Source organism: Gopherus flavomarginatus, chromosome 11 (genome assembly GCF_025201925.1).
Source record: "Gopherus flavomarginatus isolate rGopFla2 chromosome 11, rGopFla2.mat.asm, whole genome shotgun sequence".
Taxonomy (NCBI): Eukaryota; Metazoa; Chordata; order Testudines; family Testudinidae; genus Gopherus; species Gopherus flavomarginatus.
In genome coordinates, this window is record NC_066627.1 from 52,661,290 (window position 1) to 52,677,262 (window position 15,973).

Sequence of the window (15,973 nt, forward strand, 5' to 3'; positions counted from 1 at the left end):
TTGGGGGGTAGGATGTGGGGCTAGGTGCTGGCGCGTGGGGTTGGGGGGTAGGATGTGGGGCTGGTGCACCGGGGGCAGGGTAGGATGTGGGGCTAGGTGCTGGCGCGTGGGGTTGGGGGGTAGGATGTGGGGCTGGTGCTGGCAGGGGGGGTAAGATGTGAGGCTAGGTGCTGGCGCATGGGGTTGGGGGGTAGGATGTGGGGCTGGTGCACCAGGCGGAGGGTAGGATGTGGGGCTAGGTGCTGGCGCGTGGGGTTGGGGGATAGGATGTGGGGCTGGTGCTGGCAGGGGGGGTAAGATGTGAGGCTAGGTGCTGGCGCATGGGGTTGGGGGGTAGGATGTGGGGCTGGTGCACCAGGCGGAGGGTAGGATGTGGGGCTAGGTGCTGGCGCGTGGGGTTGGGGGGTAGGATGTGGGGCTGGTGCATCAGGCGGAGGGTAGGATGTGGGGCTAGGTGTTGGCAGGGGGGGTAAGATGTGAGGCTAGGTGCTGGAGCATGGGGTTGGGGGGTAGGATGTGGGGCTGGTGCACCGGGGGCAGGGTAGGATGTGGGGCTAGGTGCTGGCGCGTGGGGTTGGGGGGTAGGATGTGGGGCTAGGTGCTGGCGCGTGGGGTGACCTGCGGGTGGGGTGCAGGGAGCTCCCAGGCGGAGGCTGCGTGGGGCAGAGCAGAGCCCCCCGCGGGGTGTCTGCAGCCCCCGAGACCCCTGCAGTGCGAGGCACAAGGCAGGTGACCCACAGCCGGGCCAGTGGATTCGTTACATAAGAGCTGGGGGAGCCAGGGCTGCCGTGTCCACCGCTCACGCCTGCTCTCCGTTGCCATGGAAACCAGGCCGGTGATGCTGCGGCCCAGACCCGTGTCTCCGCGTTGTGAGGCGCTGGGCGAAGGGAGCTGCTCTGCCCTGGCATCTGCTCTCAGCACGGCTCTGCCTCGCCGGAGCCCCCTGCTCCCCCGGCCTCGCCCCCTCTCTGGGGCTCTTTCCGCTGCCTGTGGCTGAAGTTAACGGCCATAGGTCGGGGGCTGGGGCGGGATCCTGCAATTGCTGGCTCTGGGGCCCTGCAGGGCACCTGGAGACACGTGTTCCCCAGGCACAGGGGGTGGAGGGCTGCACCCGGCCTGCGCCCCATTCCCCTGCACAGAGAGGGGCTGCGGCTACTTGTTATCCCCCTGGGGTGGCACTGGGAATGGGGCACTCACATGGCATCTGAGATCTCCCCAGGTACGTTGTCTCCTTCTCCGAGCCTCTAGGGAGAGATTAGTCATGTAACAGACACACAGCATCCATCTCTGCACCCCGCGCCCCAGGCCGAGCTCGTTGGCTGGCGCTCGCTGACGGAGACAAGGAGTTCTTGGGTTCCAGCTCTGGCTCCGTATGGCCAGCACAGAGCAGGGGTTCTGGTGAGAGGAGCTCATTCCTAACATGCCGGCCCTGCGGGTCTCACCGGGGGCTGGCTGCCCTCTCCCTGGCTCCCTGAGGAGAAGGCTCTGAGTGACTGGCCCTGTTGGCATCGCAGGGACCGAGTTGTGGGGCTTGCTCTCCCTTCCCAGACCTGGGCCATGCTGCTCCCCTGGCTTGTGCGGATTCGCTGGACATTTTCACCCTCGTTTCTGCTTGTCTGTTTGTTTGTTTGTGGCGTGATCGTGTGACTCCAGTCCCTGCACCATTCGCTAAGGGGAGAAAGCTGCAGCCACTGACTGCAGCAAGGCTTCCTCTGGGGGAGTGGGGCCAGCATCTCTAGCCGTTTCTCCAGAGTCTGCAGCGTAGTGCCTAGTGCAGGAGGTGGGTGCAGGGTACTGGTGCAAGGGGTGCGGGTGCCAGCATTGTTCTCTGGGTAGAGGCAGAGCCGCTGTGTGGGCTTTCCACCTCTGGTGGCTGGAAGCCCACAGAGGAGCAGATCCCGTTGCTGACCCTGCACTGCTCATTCCCTGGCATTCAGGAGACAGCAGGTAGGACCATGACCTGCCTCTGCCCCCTGGGTCTGCTATGTGCATCTTGCTCTTCCTTCCTTCACCCACGCTCCCCCCTTGCTCTGCCAGTGGTACCAGCCCCAGGCCCATTTATTTCCTCCTACTCCTGCCCTTGGGCCTCCTCCCACAACATCCCTTGCATGGACTGCCCTCCCCAAAGCTCCCCTCTGTCTCCTCACTCACACCTCTCCCAAAGCCTCTCCCAAAGCCAAAGCCATGAGAAGGGAGTTTCTCTGACAGGGTAACAAGCCTTGTGGATGGGGCTGTGAGGGGGGTGTGGGCAGGGCCGGCGCTTCCATTTAGGCGACCTAGGTGCCTAGGGCACCAGGATTTGGGAGGGCGGCAGACTGCTCCGGTGGACCTCCCGCAGGCGTGCCTGCGGAGGTCCGTTGGTCCCGCGCCTCCGGTGGAGCCTCTGCAGGCACCAAAAACCCTGGCACCGCTCCTGGGGGTGGGCAGCAGTAGGTGTGCTATATCTCGACTTCAGTAAGGCTTTTGTTACAGTCTCAATACCTCAGAAACAAACTAGGGCAATACAGCCTAGATGGAGCTACTGTGAGGTGGGTGCACAACTGGCTGGAAAATCGTACTCAGAGGGTAGTTGTCAATGGTTCACAGTCAAACTGGAAGGGCAAATCGAGTGGTGTCCACCAGGGATCTGTCCTGGGTCCGGTTCAGTTCAGTATCTTTATCAATGATTTGAGTAATGGCACAGAGAGTACACTTATAAAGTTCGTGGGCGATACCAAGCTGAGAAGGGTCGTGAGTGCTTCCGAGGACAGGATTAGAATTCAGAATGATCTTGACAACCTGGAGAAATGGTCAGAAATAAATAGTATGAAATTCAATAAGGACAAAAGCAAAGTATTCCACTTGGGAAGGAATAATCAATTGCACAAATACAGAATGAGAAAGGACTGCCTAGGAAGGAGTACTGCAGAAAAGGATCTGGGGGTTATAGTGGATCATAAACTAAATATGAGTCAACAATGTGATATGGTTGCAGAAAAAAGTGAACATCATTCTGAGCTATATTAGCAGGAATGTTGAAAGCAAGACATGAGGAGTAATTCTTCCGCACTACTCAGCACTGATTAGGCCTCAACTGCAGTATTGTGTGCAGTTCTGGGCACCACATTTCTCCAATTTTTTCACATCTTTCCTGAAAGTCCAGAGAAGAGCAACTGTCACAGAGTCCCCAGGCGATGCTCTGGAACTGCTCCCTATGAAGCCAGTCGGGACTCTGGTGAAGTCTCCTCTCTGTGAGCAGACTGTCTCCAGGGCAAGAAGCTCACACAGCTTCCACCTTCCTGGGTCTGACCTTGGAGCATTGAGCATCCTCTGCCCTTCTGTGTGCTTCCCACCGTAGGTCCACCCAGGCGCGGTCCTGGGGAAGCCAGAGGGTCCTGCACCCTCACTTCGCAGTCAGATGTGGCTCTTAGCCAGCCAGTAAAACAGAGGTTTATTTGATGACAGGAACACGGTCTAAAACAGAGCTTGTAGGTACAGATAACCGGACCCCTTAGCCAGGTCCATCCTCGGGGTGGGGAGGAATGGGGTAGGGAGCCAGACACCCATCTCTGCACTCACCCCACATCCCCAGCCAGCTCCAAACTGACTGACCTCCAGCCCCTCCTCCTCTGGGTTTGTTCCTTTCCCGGGTCCGGAGGTCACCTGATTCCTTTGTTCTCCGACACCTTTAGCTATCACCTTGCAAGGGGGAAGGGCCCCCGGCCATTAGTTGCCAGGAGACAGAGTGATGGCCATTTATGCACATTGGCCCTTTGCTCTGCAACAATTATACCCCCTTATCCCACCACCTAGAGATTTAAGAAATGCATGGGGAAACTGAGGCACCCCTACAGTATTCAGAGGAAACATTAAGAACAGTCCCACTTTGTCACAGCAACAAAAATGATTAAAGGTCTAGAAAACATTACCTATGAGAAAAGATTTAAAAAACGGGTTTGTTTAGTCTGGAGAAGAGAAGACTGAGGCGGGGCATCAAAGACTGTACCTCAAAGATTGTATAAAGAGGAGTGTGATAAATTGTTCTCCTTATCCACTGAGGACAGGACAAGAAGCAATGGGCTTATACTACGGCAAGGGCGGTTTAGGTTGGACATTAGGAAAAACTTCCTAACTGTCAGGGTGGTTAAGCACTGGAATAAATTGCCCAACGAGGCTGTGGAATCTCTGTTGCTGGAGGTGTTTAAGAGCAGGTTAGACAACCCCCTGTCAGGGATAGTCTAGAATAGATCAGTGTTTCTCAGCCTGGGGAAGGGGTCACAGGACAAGCTTAGGGGGGTCACCAGGGCTGGCATTAGGGGGTTGGAAGCAGGGGAATTGCCCAGGCCCCCACATCACAGCGGGGCCTCCAGTCGCAGCCCGAGTCCAGCTGCCCAGGGCTGAAGCATGTAACTTAGCTTTGCGGGGGGCCCTGTGGCATGGGGCTCTGGGCAGTTGCCCTGCTTGCTACCCCTAACGCCGGCTCTGAGTATTATTCGGTATTTACTGAATGATATTTAAGGAAGTGGGTCACAAACAGAAGGGGTGAGATCCACTGGTCTAGATAATACATAGCCCTGCCTCAGTGCAGGGGCCTGGCAAGTGACGGACCTCCCAGATCCCATCTAGCTCTTTGTTTCTGTATGATGTGACCCTTCTGGCCCAGAAAGGAGTCGTTGTGACGGAGCAGGGAGTAGGGGGATTGACCTGGGGATGTCACAGGGCTGTCTGCATGGGGGATGGGAGAGCAGGGGGTGACGTCACTTGAGGGATGATATCTGAGCCTGTAACCTGAGCCAAGAGCGGGGTTGGTGCCAGGTAACACCTTTGTCTGAACTGGACAAAGGCTGGCGGAGGAGCTGGGGGAGGCTGGGTGAGACGGCTGAAGGGGGTTTCAGTTTGGAGCGGTCGGGGGGAACGGAGGGAACCCCAAGGCTGGGGTCTAAGCTCCCCTCTCCCCCCACACCCCATCCCAGAGGGACCTGACTGAGGAGTCCTGGTTGTATCTACAGGCTCTGTTCGGGACTCTGTTCCTGTCATCTAATAAACCTTCCATTTTACTGGCTGGCTGAGAGTCCCCTGAATCATGGCAGGATCTCTCCCTGCAGCCTCCTGTGTTCCCTCCCTCACCCTTCTCTCCAGGCCTCAAGGTTCGGACTCAGCTGAAGCCCCTTGGGGCTCAGCCATGGGAATCTAAGAGCTCTGCCCTGGGCTTCTGCCTGTGAACAGCCGCAGTGCACGCTGCCTGGCAGCATTGTCCGTGGGCAGATTCCTGTTTGCCTCTTTCTTGTCCCAGTCAGCAGCGCTCGCGAGAGGGGCAGGCTGTGCACCCTGTCAGTGTCTGGCCTGCATCGGTCTGAGCTGTTGGCTGCTCCTTAGCAGCATCACTGCGGCTCAAAGCAGGAAATTGGCAATCTTGTTTTCAGAGATTCACCCATTAGTAATGGAGTAGGTGATTCCAATGTAGCCACTTGGGCTGCTTCTGAATGGAGATGTTGTGATGAAGTGGGAATGTTCTTAATGTTTTCTCTGAATACTATGTGGGTGCCTCAGTTTCCCCTATGCTGTTCTTAAGTATCAGGGTGGTGGGATAAGGGTGTGTGATTGTTGCAGAGCCTTAGAGGACCAGTGTGATGCTGTCTGCACAGAGAATGGCCGACATCCTGTCTCCTGGCAACTGATGGCCTGGGCCCCTCCTCTGTGAAGGTCCCAATTGAAAGTGTTGGAGAACAAAGACATCAGGTGACGTCCTGGCTTGGGAAAGAGACAAAGGCCAGAGGAGGGGCTGGAGGGGGTTTCAGTTTGGAGCTGGGCTGGGGAAAGAGAGGGAAGCCCAGACCCAGGGTCTGACCTCCCTGGCTCCAAGATGGACCTGACTAAGGGGTCCCGTTCTCTATACCTACAAGCTCTGTTTCAGACTGTGTTCCTGTCATGTAATAAACCCCTGTTTTACTGCCTGGCTAATAGTCATGTCTGACTGCGAAGTGGGAGTGCAGGACCTCTGGCTTCCCCAGGACCCCACTGGGGTGGGCTCGCTGTGGGAAGTTCACGGAGGGGCAGAGGATGCTGAATGCTCCAAGGTCAGACCCAGGAAGGTGGAAGCCGTGTGAGCTTCTTGCCCTGGAGACAGTCTGCTCACAGAGAGGAGGCTCCCCAGAGTCCTAACTGGCTTTACATGGAGACTGAGTAGTTCCAGGGCATCGCCCGGTGACTCCATGACAGATGTAGCTAAATACAGAGCCTCTCGTGCCTGTGTGTGATGGGCACATACACTTTGTTCGGCCAAGGGTCCTAATCAGTGTGCAGTTTATTGCATGTTTGTATGTCCCCCCAGAGCTCTGGGTGTGATGGAGTAGGGGCTGTCTGTGTGGGGAATGGGAGAGCAGGGGAGGACTTTAGGGGATGGACGATACCGGAGCCGGTAACCTGAGCTAGGTAAGGGAGGGGAAGGTCAACACCTTTGCCCGGGAAGGAAACAAAGGAAGGGAGTGGCAGGAGGGAAGCAGTTTGGGTTTGGGCTTGGGGCTGGATGGGCGGAATTCAGGGTATCCTAGCTAGGATCCAAGCACCCTGAAAGCCCAGAAGGACTCATTGGAGGGGTCCTGACTGTGCCTGCAAGCCCTGCTGTAACCTGTGTTCCTGTTGTCCAATAAACCTTCTGTTTTACTGGCTGGCTAAGAGTCACTGTGGGTCCCAGGAAGAGGGGTGCAGGGCCGGACTCCCCCACACTCCAGACTGAACTGAGCGGGTCACTCTGCCCAGTGACCTGGGGAAGTTCAGGGCCCCCTCTCCGGGACAACGCGTCCGCTATCAGGTTGGCACTTCCCTTCACATGGACCACGTCCATGTCATAGTCCTACAGGAGCAGGCTCCACCTCAGGAGCTTGGCGTTGGCTCCTTTCATCTGGTGCAGCCAGGTCAGGGGAGAGTGGTCGGTGTACATGGTGAAGTGTCGCCCAAAGAGATATGGCTCTAGCTTCTTAAGGGCCCACACCATGGCCAGCCATTCCTTCTCGATGGCCGCGTAGCTTTGTTCCCGGGGTAGCAGCTTCTTACTCAGGTACACGATGGGGTGTCTCTCACCCTTTTCATCCTTCTGCATTAACACCGCCCCCAGTCTCGTGTCTGAGGCATTGGTGAACACCATAAAGGGTTTGTCAAAATCTGGGTTTGCCAGAACTGGGCCACTAACCAGAGCCTCCTTCAGCACCCGGAAAGCCTCCTGGCACTGCTCAGTCCAGATCACCTTGTCTGGCTTCCCCTTTTTGCACAGTTCAGTGATGGGGCCGGCTATGGCACTAAAGTGGGGCACGAACCTTCGATAGTACCCCGCCATCCCAATAAAGGCCTGGACCTGCTTTTTGGTTTGGGGAGCAGGCCACTCTCTGATCAGCTCCACCTTGGCTGGTTCCGGCTTTAGGCAGCCGCTCCCCACCTGATGGCCCAGGTAAGATACTTCAGCCATCCCCACCTTGCAGTTCTCAGCCTTTACTGTTAACCCAGCCTCCCGGAGTCGGTCCAGGTCTTGTTTAATCTGGGACATGTGGTCCTCCCAGGTCTGGCTGAAGACGCAGATGTCGTCAATATACGCCATGGCAAAACTCTCCATCCCCCTCAGTAGCTGATCCACCAGGCGCTGGAAGGTGACTGGTGCTCCCTTGAGGCCGAAGGGCAGGGTCAGAAACTCATAGAGCCGCAGAGGGGTGATAAAGGCCGATTTCAGCCTGGCATCTGCGTCCAGCGGCACTTGCCAGTAGCCTTTGGTAAGATCCATAGTGGTGAGGTACCGAGCACCTCCCAGCTTGTCTAGGAGCTCGTCAGGCCTAGGCATGGGGTAGGCATCAGATACGGTGATGGCATTGAGCTTTCAATAGTCTACACAGAACCGGATTGACCCATCCTTCTTGGGGACCAGCACCACTGGCGAGGCCCAAGGGCTGGAAGACGGCTGGATCACCCCCAAAGCCAGCATGTCCCTGACCTCTCTTTCAAGATCCTGGGCAGTTTTACCAGTGACCCGAAAAAGGGAGCATCTTATAGGGGGATGTGACCCGATCTCCACCCGGTGGACAGTCAAATTAGTGTGTCCAGGCTGGTTGGAAAACAGAGGTCGGTATAGATGCAGCACCCCTCTGATCTCAGCGTGCTGGGCCAGGGACAGCTGATCAGAGAGGGGAATCGCCTCCAGGGGGGAACCAGCTTTCGTCCCAGGGAATAGATCCATTAAAGGGTCATCTCCCTGCTCCTCCCAATGTCCACACACGGCCAACACCACATTCCCCCTGTCATAGTATGGTTTCATCATGTTCACATGGTACACCCTATGGTGATGTGCCCGGTTTGACAGCTCCACCACATAGTTTACCTCTTTCAGTTGCTTGACAACCTTGAAGAGACGTTCCCAGGTGGCCTGTAGTTTCTTTTTCCTCACGGGGATGAGAACCATCACCTGATCCCCGGTGGCGAAGACACGGGCCCGAGCCGTGCGGTCATACCAGACCTTCTAGCTCCTCTGGGCTCGGGCCAGATTCTCCCTGGCCAGGCCCATGAGCTTGGCCAGTCTTTCCTGGAAGGTAAGAACATACTCCACCACTGACTCTCCCTCGGGAGCGGCCTTCCCCTCCCATTCGTCTCTCATCAGGTCTAGGGGCCCCCTTACCCGCCTTCCATACAACAGTTCAAAAGGTGAAAACCCGGTAGATTCCTGGGGTACCCCCCTGTACGCGAACAGCAAGTGAGGTAAGTACTTGTCCCAATCCTGCAGGTGTTGGTTCATAAATGTTTTTAGCATCATCTTCAGCGTCCCGTTGAACCTTTCCACCAGCCCGTTGGACTGGGGGTGATACGCTGAGGCCCAGTTGTGCTGGACCCCACATTTCTGCCATAAGGACTGGAGCAGGGCCAACATGAAGTTGGACCCCTGGTCCGTTAAGACTTCCTTGGGGAACCCCACCCCGCTGAAAATTGTCAGCAGTGCATCTGCCACTGTGTCTGCTTCGATAGAGGACAAGGCCACCGCCTCGGGGTAGCGAGTGGCAAAATCCACCACCACCAGGATGTATTTCTTCCCTGACCGGGTAGTCTTGCTGAGGGGTCCCACTATGTCCATGGCCACCTTCTGGAAAGGTTCTTCTATGATGGGTAAAGGCCTCAAAGCCGCTTTCCCCTTGTCCCGGGCCTTCCCCACTCTCTGGCAGGGGTCACAGGATTGGCAGTACTGTCGGACATAGGTAAAGACCCCAGGCCAGTAAAAGTTCTGTAGCAGCCTCTGCCTGGTGCGCCGGATTCCCTGGTGCCCTGCGAGAGGGATGTCATGGGCCAAGTACAGCAGCTTGTGGCGAAACTTCTGGGGGAACCACCAGCTGCCTCCTGATCCCCCATGACTCTACTTCCCCTGGGGGAGCCCATTCTCGGTACAGGAACCCCTTCTCCCACAGGAACCTCTCCTTGCAACCTCTCCTCATGGTCTGTACCGCACTAAGGTCAGCCCGGTCCCTGGGCTTCTGCAAGGAGGGATCTTTCTGAAACTCGGCCTGGAACTCAGCAGCTGGGACAGGGATGGGGACCGGCTCTCTCTTGCTGGCTGGGTCTGAGGCCGCAGCCTCTCTGAACCGTGCCCCTGGGCGTTCCCCGCTCCCTGGGTTAGGGTCCTGCACCTCGGGTCGAGTACCTTCTCCGTTGTCGGGGTGCTGTGCCCCTTGCCGACTCTGACTACGAGTCACGACCAGGGCACTCTGGGTGTTACTAGGCCAGTCCTCGAGGTCCCCTCCCATTAACACGTCAGTGGGCAAATATCGGTGTACCCCCACATCCTTGGGGCCCTCCTTGGCCCCCCACTTCAGGTGTACCCTTGCCACGGGCACCTTGAATGGGGTCCTGCCCATGCCCATCAGGGTCAGGTAGGTGTCGGGCACCATCCGATCTGAGGCCACCACCTCGGGCTGGGCCAGCGTCTCCTCTGCGCCCGTGTCCCAGTACCCAGTGACCTTCCTCCCATTTACCTCCAGGTAAACAATGCACTCTTTCCGGAGGGGCAGCCCCGCGCCCACCCGGTAAACCAAAAACCCGGAGCCTGGAGCATCCACAGGTGGTATGTTGCCAGCCCCGCTTTCCTGGGAATGTAGCCCTTCCTCCGATTGGGTTTTTACCCAGTTCACCCTCTGCGGGTTGGGTCTGCTTGGTCTGTCCCTGAGCTTGGGGCACTGGGCCCATATGTGGCCTCGTTGGCCACAGTGATAGCAGCCCATGTCTCGTGGGTCCTCTTGAGTGGGTCGGAGGGACCTGATACTGGATGTTCCCCTTTCGGGGGGGGGTTCTCCATAGGCCCCCTTTGGGAGGTCCCATGATGACTCTCTCTCTGCGTTGAGGCAGGCCTGCTCCTTCGAGACTCCTCCCTGCCATCCCCTGCCCGACTGTCCACAAATTGGTCGGCCAGCTGGCCTGCGTGCTGCGGGTTCTCCTGCTTCTGGTCCATCAACCACAGCCTCAAGTCGGATGGGCACTGCTCGTACAGGTGCTCCAGTATGAATAGGTCAAGCAGGTCCTCTTTAGTTTGGGCCCTAGCTGCCCACTTGCGGGCATACCCCTGCGTCCGGTTGACCAGTTGTAGGTATGTGACCTCACGGGTTTTACGCTGGCTCTGGAACTTTTTCCGGTACATCTCAGGAGTCAGCCGAAACTCGCGGAGCAGGGCCTGTTTGAACAGTTCGTAGTCCCCTGCCTCCGCCCCTTTCAGTCAGCTGTACACCTCCACAGCTGTGGAGTCCAGTAAGGGGGTGAGAACTACGATCCTGTCTGCAGGGCCAACCCTGTAGCTCGCAGGCATTCTCAAAGGCCGTCAGGAAGGTATCTATGTCCTCCCCCTCCTTACGCCGGGGCAGCAAGTGCTTATCAAAGCTCTTTGTAGGCTTGGGTCCCCCCTCACTCACCGCAGCCGGGGCCCCACTGCTCCTCAGCTGGGCCAGGTCCAGCTCATGTTTACGCTGTTTCTCCTCATGTTTACGCTGTTTCACCTTCTCCTCCAACTCTTGCCTCTTTAACTTGAGCTCCTCCCGTCTCAACTCCCTTTCATATTCCAGCCGCATCCGCTCCACGGATGCCAAGCGTCGCCGGGAGGATCCCCTGCTGGGGGGTGAGCTTCGCCGGGAGGATCCCTTGCTGGCCGGGGGGGTCACGGTGCCCTCGGTATACACTGGGATCCTCCCCGCCCTTCCCCTAGGCCTAGGAAGGGGGGGTCTCGGGAAGCCCTCAGCCGCTGGCTGACCACTCCCAGCGGGGACAGACACTGGTGCCTGCGCTGCATCTGCCCGGCTGCTTCCCTCAGAGACAGGGCTCCGTTCATTCATGCGGTTTCCCTGCTCCAGCGGGGCAATCAGCTGATCTTTGGTGAGCCTCCCCGTGTGCAGCCCCCTCTGCTTGCACAGCTCCAGCAGGTCACACTTGCGCCGCTTGGCATACATCTTCCTGCTGTCCACTCACAAGCTGGGGTGCTCGCCGCTCGCCACGTTTTCCAGGGGGACCCCTAGTGCACCAGCCCTTCTTGAGGTCACCACCTCTCTGCCAGGGTCGAGCTGCAGACCCCTCCGCCCCTGGGACCACTCGCTGCAATCCCCCGGGGGACCCTGTTACTGCAAAGTCCTTCTCACTGGGCACACACTCCCAGGGGTTAACCACCCCTTCGTTTTACTGCTCCCCAGTCACTTACTGCAGGAAGCGCCGTCCACGGGGTGCAGTATATCCCACCGCTCCCACCAGTGGTCACGGAGTGTGGGGGAGTCCGGCCCTGCACCCCTCTTCCTGGGACCCACAGTGACTCTTAGCCAGCCAGTAAAACAGAAGGTTTATTGGACAACAGGAACACAGGTTACAGCAGGGCTTGCAGGCACAGTTCGGACCCCTCCACCGAGTCCTTCTGGGCTTTCAGGGTACTTGGATCCTAGCTAGGATACCCTGAATTCCGCCCACACAGCCCCAAGCCCAAACTCAAACTGCTTCCCTCCTGCCACTCCCTTCCTTTGTCCCCTTCCCGGGCAAAGGTGTTGACCTTTCCCCTCCCTTACCTAGCTCCGGTTACAGGCTCCGGTATCGTCCATCCCCTAAAGTCCTCCCCTGCTCTCCCACTCCCCACACAGACAGCCCCTACTCCATCACACTGGGTAGCGCACTTGTGGGACAGTTGAGATGGATGGGTGTGCATGCCTGGGTGAAACGGTCACTACAACCTAGGATTTGCGTGTGTGAGGTGGGGAGTAACCAGAGGTTAGACTAACACTTACTGAATAGGTGGTTCAGCTGGGATAACGTTAGGCAGGTAAGATTGCTGGCGTCTGATGCTCTGACTGTTGGTTTCTCTGTCACTCGGGGACAGGTACCTGGGCTCTCAAGTCAGTCACCAAAGTGGCAGGGGGCTGATTTGCAGGCCCACGGTTCCCTTTGACAGGTGTGACAGCAGGTAAGACAGTGGGCAGGGTGCTGACCTGGGACTCCAGAGGCCTGGGTTCAGTCCCTGACTCTGCCACAGGTTCCCTGTGTGGCCTTGAGCATGTCACCTTGCCCCCGATCCTCCAAGCAATTTAAGTGCCTAGCACCCATTGGGATCTGTGCTCCAGCTCCTCTCTGTAAAATGGGGATGATGCTCTTCCCCAGGGGTGTGTGCAGATGTGGGGCTTGGTGCTGCAGGGATGGGCTGTAGGCTGGCTGTGCTCAAAGTCCTTGAGCTGCTGGTTGGGTTAGGAGCTGAGGCCAGATTCTCAGCCACTGTCACTTTACACCTGGGGAAGATCTGTCCCAGGCTTTGCATTACTGCAGTGTATGAAGATCTAGCTCCTGCGCCAATGCTGTGGACAGTGGGTAGTTTGCCCTGTCAGCCCTTTCTCCCTTGGGGTGCCATGTCTGGGGAAGATGGACTGCAGACAACGAACGGCTGCCTCTGGCAGCTGCCCCAGATGCGAGAGGCTGGTCGCCACATTTGCCAAGGCGTCGCTCAGGAGGCTGCAGTTCTCTGGGACGGTTGTGATTGATACACGTGGTGTGTGGCTTGTTTCCTGCTGTCGCAGGGCAGCACGGGGTATTGGGCTCGCTTTGCCTGTCTCCCTCTCGCTGCCCAGGCAGCCTTTGCTCTGGGAATGTGATGTGTAGTTTGGAATCACTCGCTTCTGTCCATTGCGAATATCATCACCAACAGGCCGTACCTCCTCTGGGGAGGGCGAGGACAGGGTGTCACAGGCCCACGGGGCTGGTGTACGGCCCCAGCTTGGGAACGGTCTCTAGGACGAACCCCTCTGATGTGCCAGACCCCCAGGGGTCTCATTCTTCTTCCAGGGTAGGCGGTGCAGCTTACTGCCTCCTTAGCCACCTCTAGGCTTGCAGGCCCCGTGAGCTCTGTCAGCGGGTCCCTGAGGGAGACTCGAACAGATGCCCCTGGCCCAGCATTGGCAGTGACACTCACACAGCGCTGTCCCACAGTCGGGTTTATTCGGTACCTGGCACATGGCCCAGGCAGGCCTTAGGGTAGCACAGAGAACTGAAGGGTAAAACACAGTCCAGTCTGGTTAGCCCAGTGCCCAGCCAAGCTGTAGGGACCCCTCGGTTCAAACTCCGTGTGTCTCTCCTCCTTGGTCAGACCGAGGTGAGAGCCCTGACTCCATCCAGAAGCCAGCTCTCCCCCCTCCTATCCAGTCCTCTGCGCTGGAGCTGGTCCTGGGGACTGTTACTCAGCTCCCTAGGAGAGACGGGGAAGGCCACAGCCCTCTGGGCCTTGGTTGCTAGGTGTCAATGTCCTGGCGACTGGATTCGCCATGGTCTTCTCAGCCGCTCCACTGATATTGAGACCTTGGCCCAGACTAGGGACACTCAGATACCTCAGCCTGTCCTGAGAGCAAACAGTTCTTTTGCACCACTGGGTAACAGTGCAGCACATAGGGGAAACTGAGGCACACTTAGCTTCATAACAATATTACAAAATACTCCCACTTGGTCACCCAGGGCCCCTTGCAAGCCCTGGCACTCAGCAAACTCGAGGCACTGCAGTCCCATGACACCAGGAAGCGAGGCCATTTGTGCTGTGACAACATGTTCTCTGTCCCTCTGCACTGTGGACAGCTGAGCCCTACATGGCACAGCTACACGTGCGGCTGGGACTCAGCCCAGGGCATAGATGGGTGTCCTGGGCCCCATGCTGCATCCTAGGGGTCCCTCTGGGCAATGGTGGGATTCTCTCCCACACTACAGGGAGCATTGCTGGGTCTTGCTGAGCGCTGGAGCCCTGCTCTGGGTAATGGCAGCAGCACGTCCTCTCCGTCAGGGCGCTGGGTGTGTTTGGAGCAAAGCTCTGCAGAACAGGAGCTTCAATTGCTTCCTCTTCCCCTCCTCTCACTCCTTGGGGACTGCCCAGCCTCTTGGTCATTGCCCAAGGCTGGCAGGGATATAGAGGCTGTCTAGGCCTTGCCGGGCCTGTTTGTTAGCACCGGTGGTTCTCCTGTAGCAGGAGCTGGCAGAGGGATCCAGCTCCATGAGCCCTGTGTGGCTGGCCAGCATTGGTTTCATTACATTGCAACCTGTGGTTCCATGGCCCAGGCAGACCCTTTCCTCGGCCGAGAGCATCGGGCCCACCCCAAGCCCTGTCTCTGCCAGGGGAGCCAGGCTCAGCTTCCGATCGGCTCTGCAGCCACTGAGCAAGGTTCTCCTGGGGCGTGAGGAACCCCACAGGGGACAGGCTGCACTTGGCATGTTCCTCAGCAGGGGCATATGTTAAAACCTGCTGGATTCAGCCAAAGCACGAGCCAGGCAGCTACTGCTCCTCCCCTGGGGAGCAGAGAGTTCCCTCTGGAGAGACCTGGGAATCGCAAAGTGGGCTGAAAATTCTGCCCCTTGCCCAGTTCCTCGGCTCTGTGAGGCTGTGACAGAGCAGGGAGTGGGGGGATTGCCTGGGGATGTCACAGGGGAGTTTTACTGGGACTGTCTGCATGGGGGATGGGAGAGTAGGGGGTGACGTCACTTGAGGGATGATATCTGAGCCTGTAACCTGAGCCAGGAGGCGGGTTGGGGCCAGGTGACACCTTTGTCTGAACTGGACAAAGGCTGGGGGAGGAGCCAGGGGAAGGCTGGGTGAGACGGCTGGAGGGGGGTTCAGTTTGGAGTGGTCTCAGGGAACGGAGGGGTCCTGGCTGTACCTACAAGCCCTGCTTGGGACTATGTTCCTGTCGTCTAATAAACCTTCTGTGTTACTGGCTGGCTGAGAGTCACGGTGAATCGCACGACGTGGAGGATGCAGGGCCCTGACTCCCCCACACTCTGTGACAACTGATGGCAGTGATGGGATGTACTGCACCCCATGGATGGCGCTTCCAGCAGTAAGTGACTGGGGAGCAGCAAGACAAAGGGGGATTGATGAGGACCAGATGTGCTGAAGGCTCTGAGAGGAGCTGTTTCAAGGGGCAGAGGAGCTATGCTTAACCCCTGGGAATGTGTGACCAGAGAGAAGGCTGTTGCAGTAACAGGGTCCCCCTGGGGACTGCAGTGAGCAGGACCAGGGGTGGAGGAGTCTGCAGCTCAATTCTGGCAGAGAGGTGGTGAACTGGAGAAGGACTGGCACACCAGGAGGTCCTCCTGGAAACCATGGGGAGCGGAGAGCACCCAGGGCTGCGAGTGGCCAGCAGGAAGATGTATAAGAAGTGCCTTAAGAGCGACCTGCTGGAGCTGTGCAAGCAGAGGGGGCTGCGCCCGGGGAGGCTCACCAAGGACCAGCTGATTGCCCAGCTGGAGCAGGGAGACTGCATGAATGATTGGAGCCCTGTCTCTGAGGGAAGCAGCCGGGCAGATGCAGCGCAGGCACCAGTGTCTGTCCCCGCTGGGAGTGGTCAGCCGGCGGACGAGGGCTTCCCGAGACCCCCCCTTCCTAGGCCTAGGGGAAGGGCGGGGAGGAGCCCAGTGAATACCAAGGGCACCGTGACACCCCCGGCCAGCAGGGGATCCTCTCAGCGTGGAGCTTCCCATCCCA

General features: G+C 58.0%; 1 protein-coding gene across 2 annotated transcripts in view; it reads left to right on the forward strand.

The window, feature by feature from the left end:
- SLC12A5 (solute carrier family 12 member 5) overlaps window positions 1–15,973 on the forward strand; it is a 144,981-nt gene that overhangs the window by 53,929 nt on the left and 75,079 nt on the right. The gene's annotated exons all lie outside the window — the stretch shown is intronic.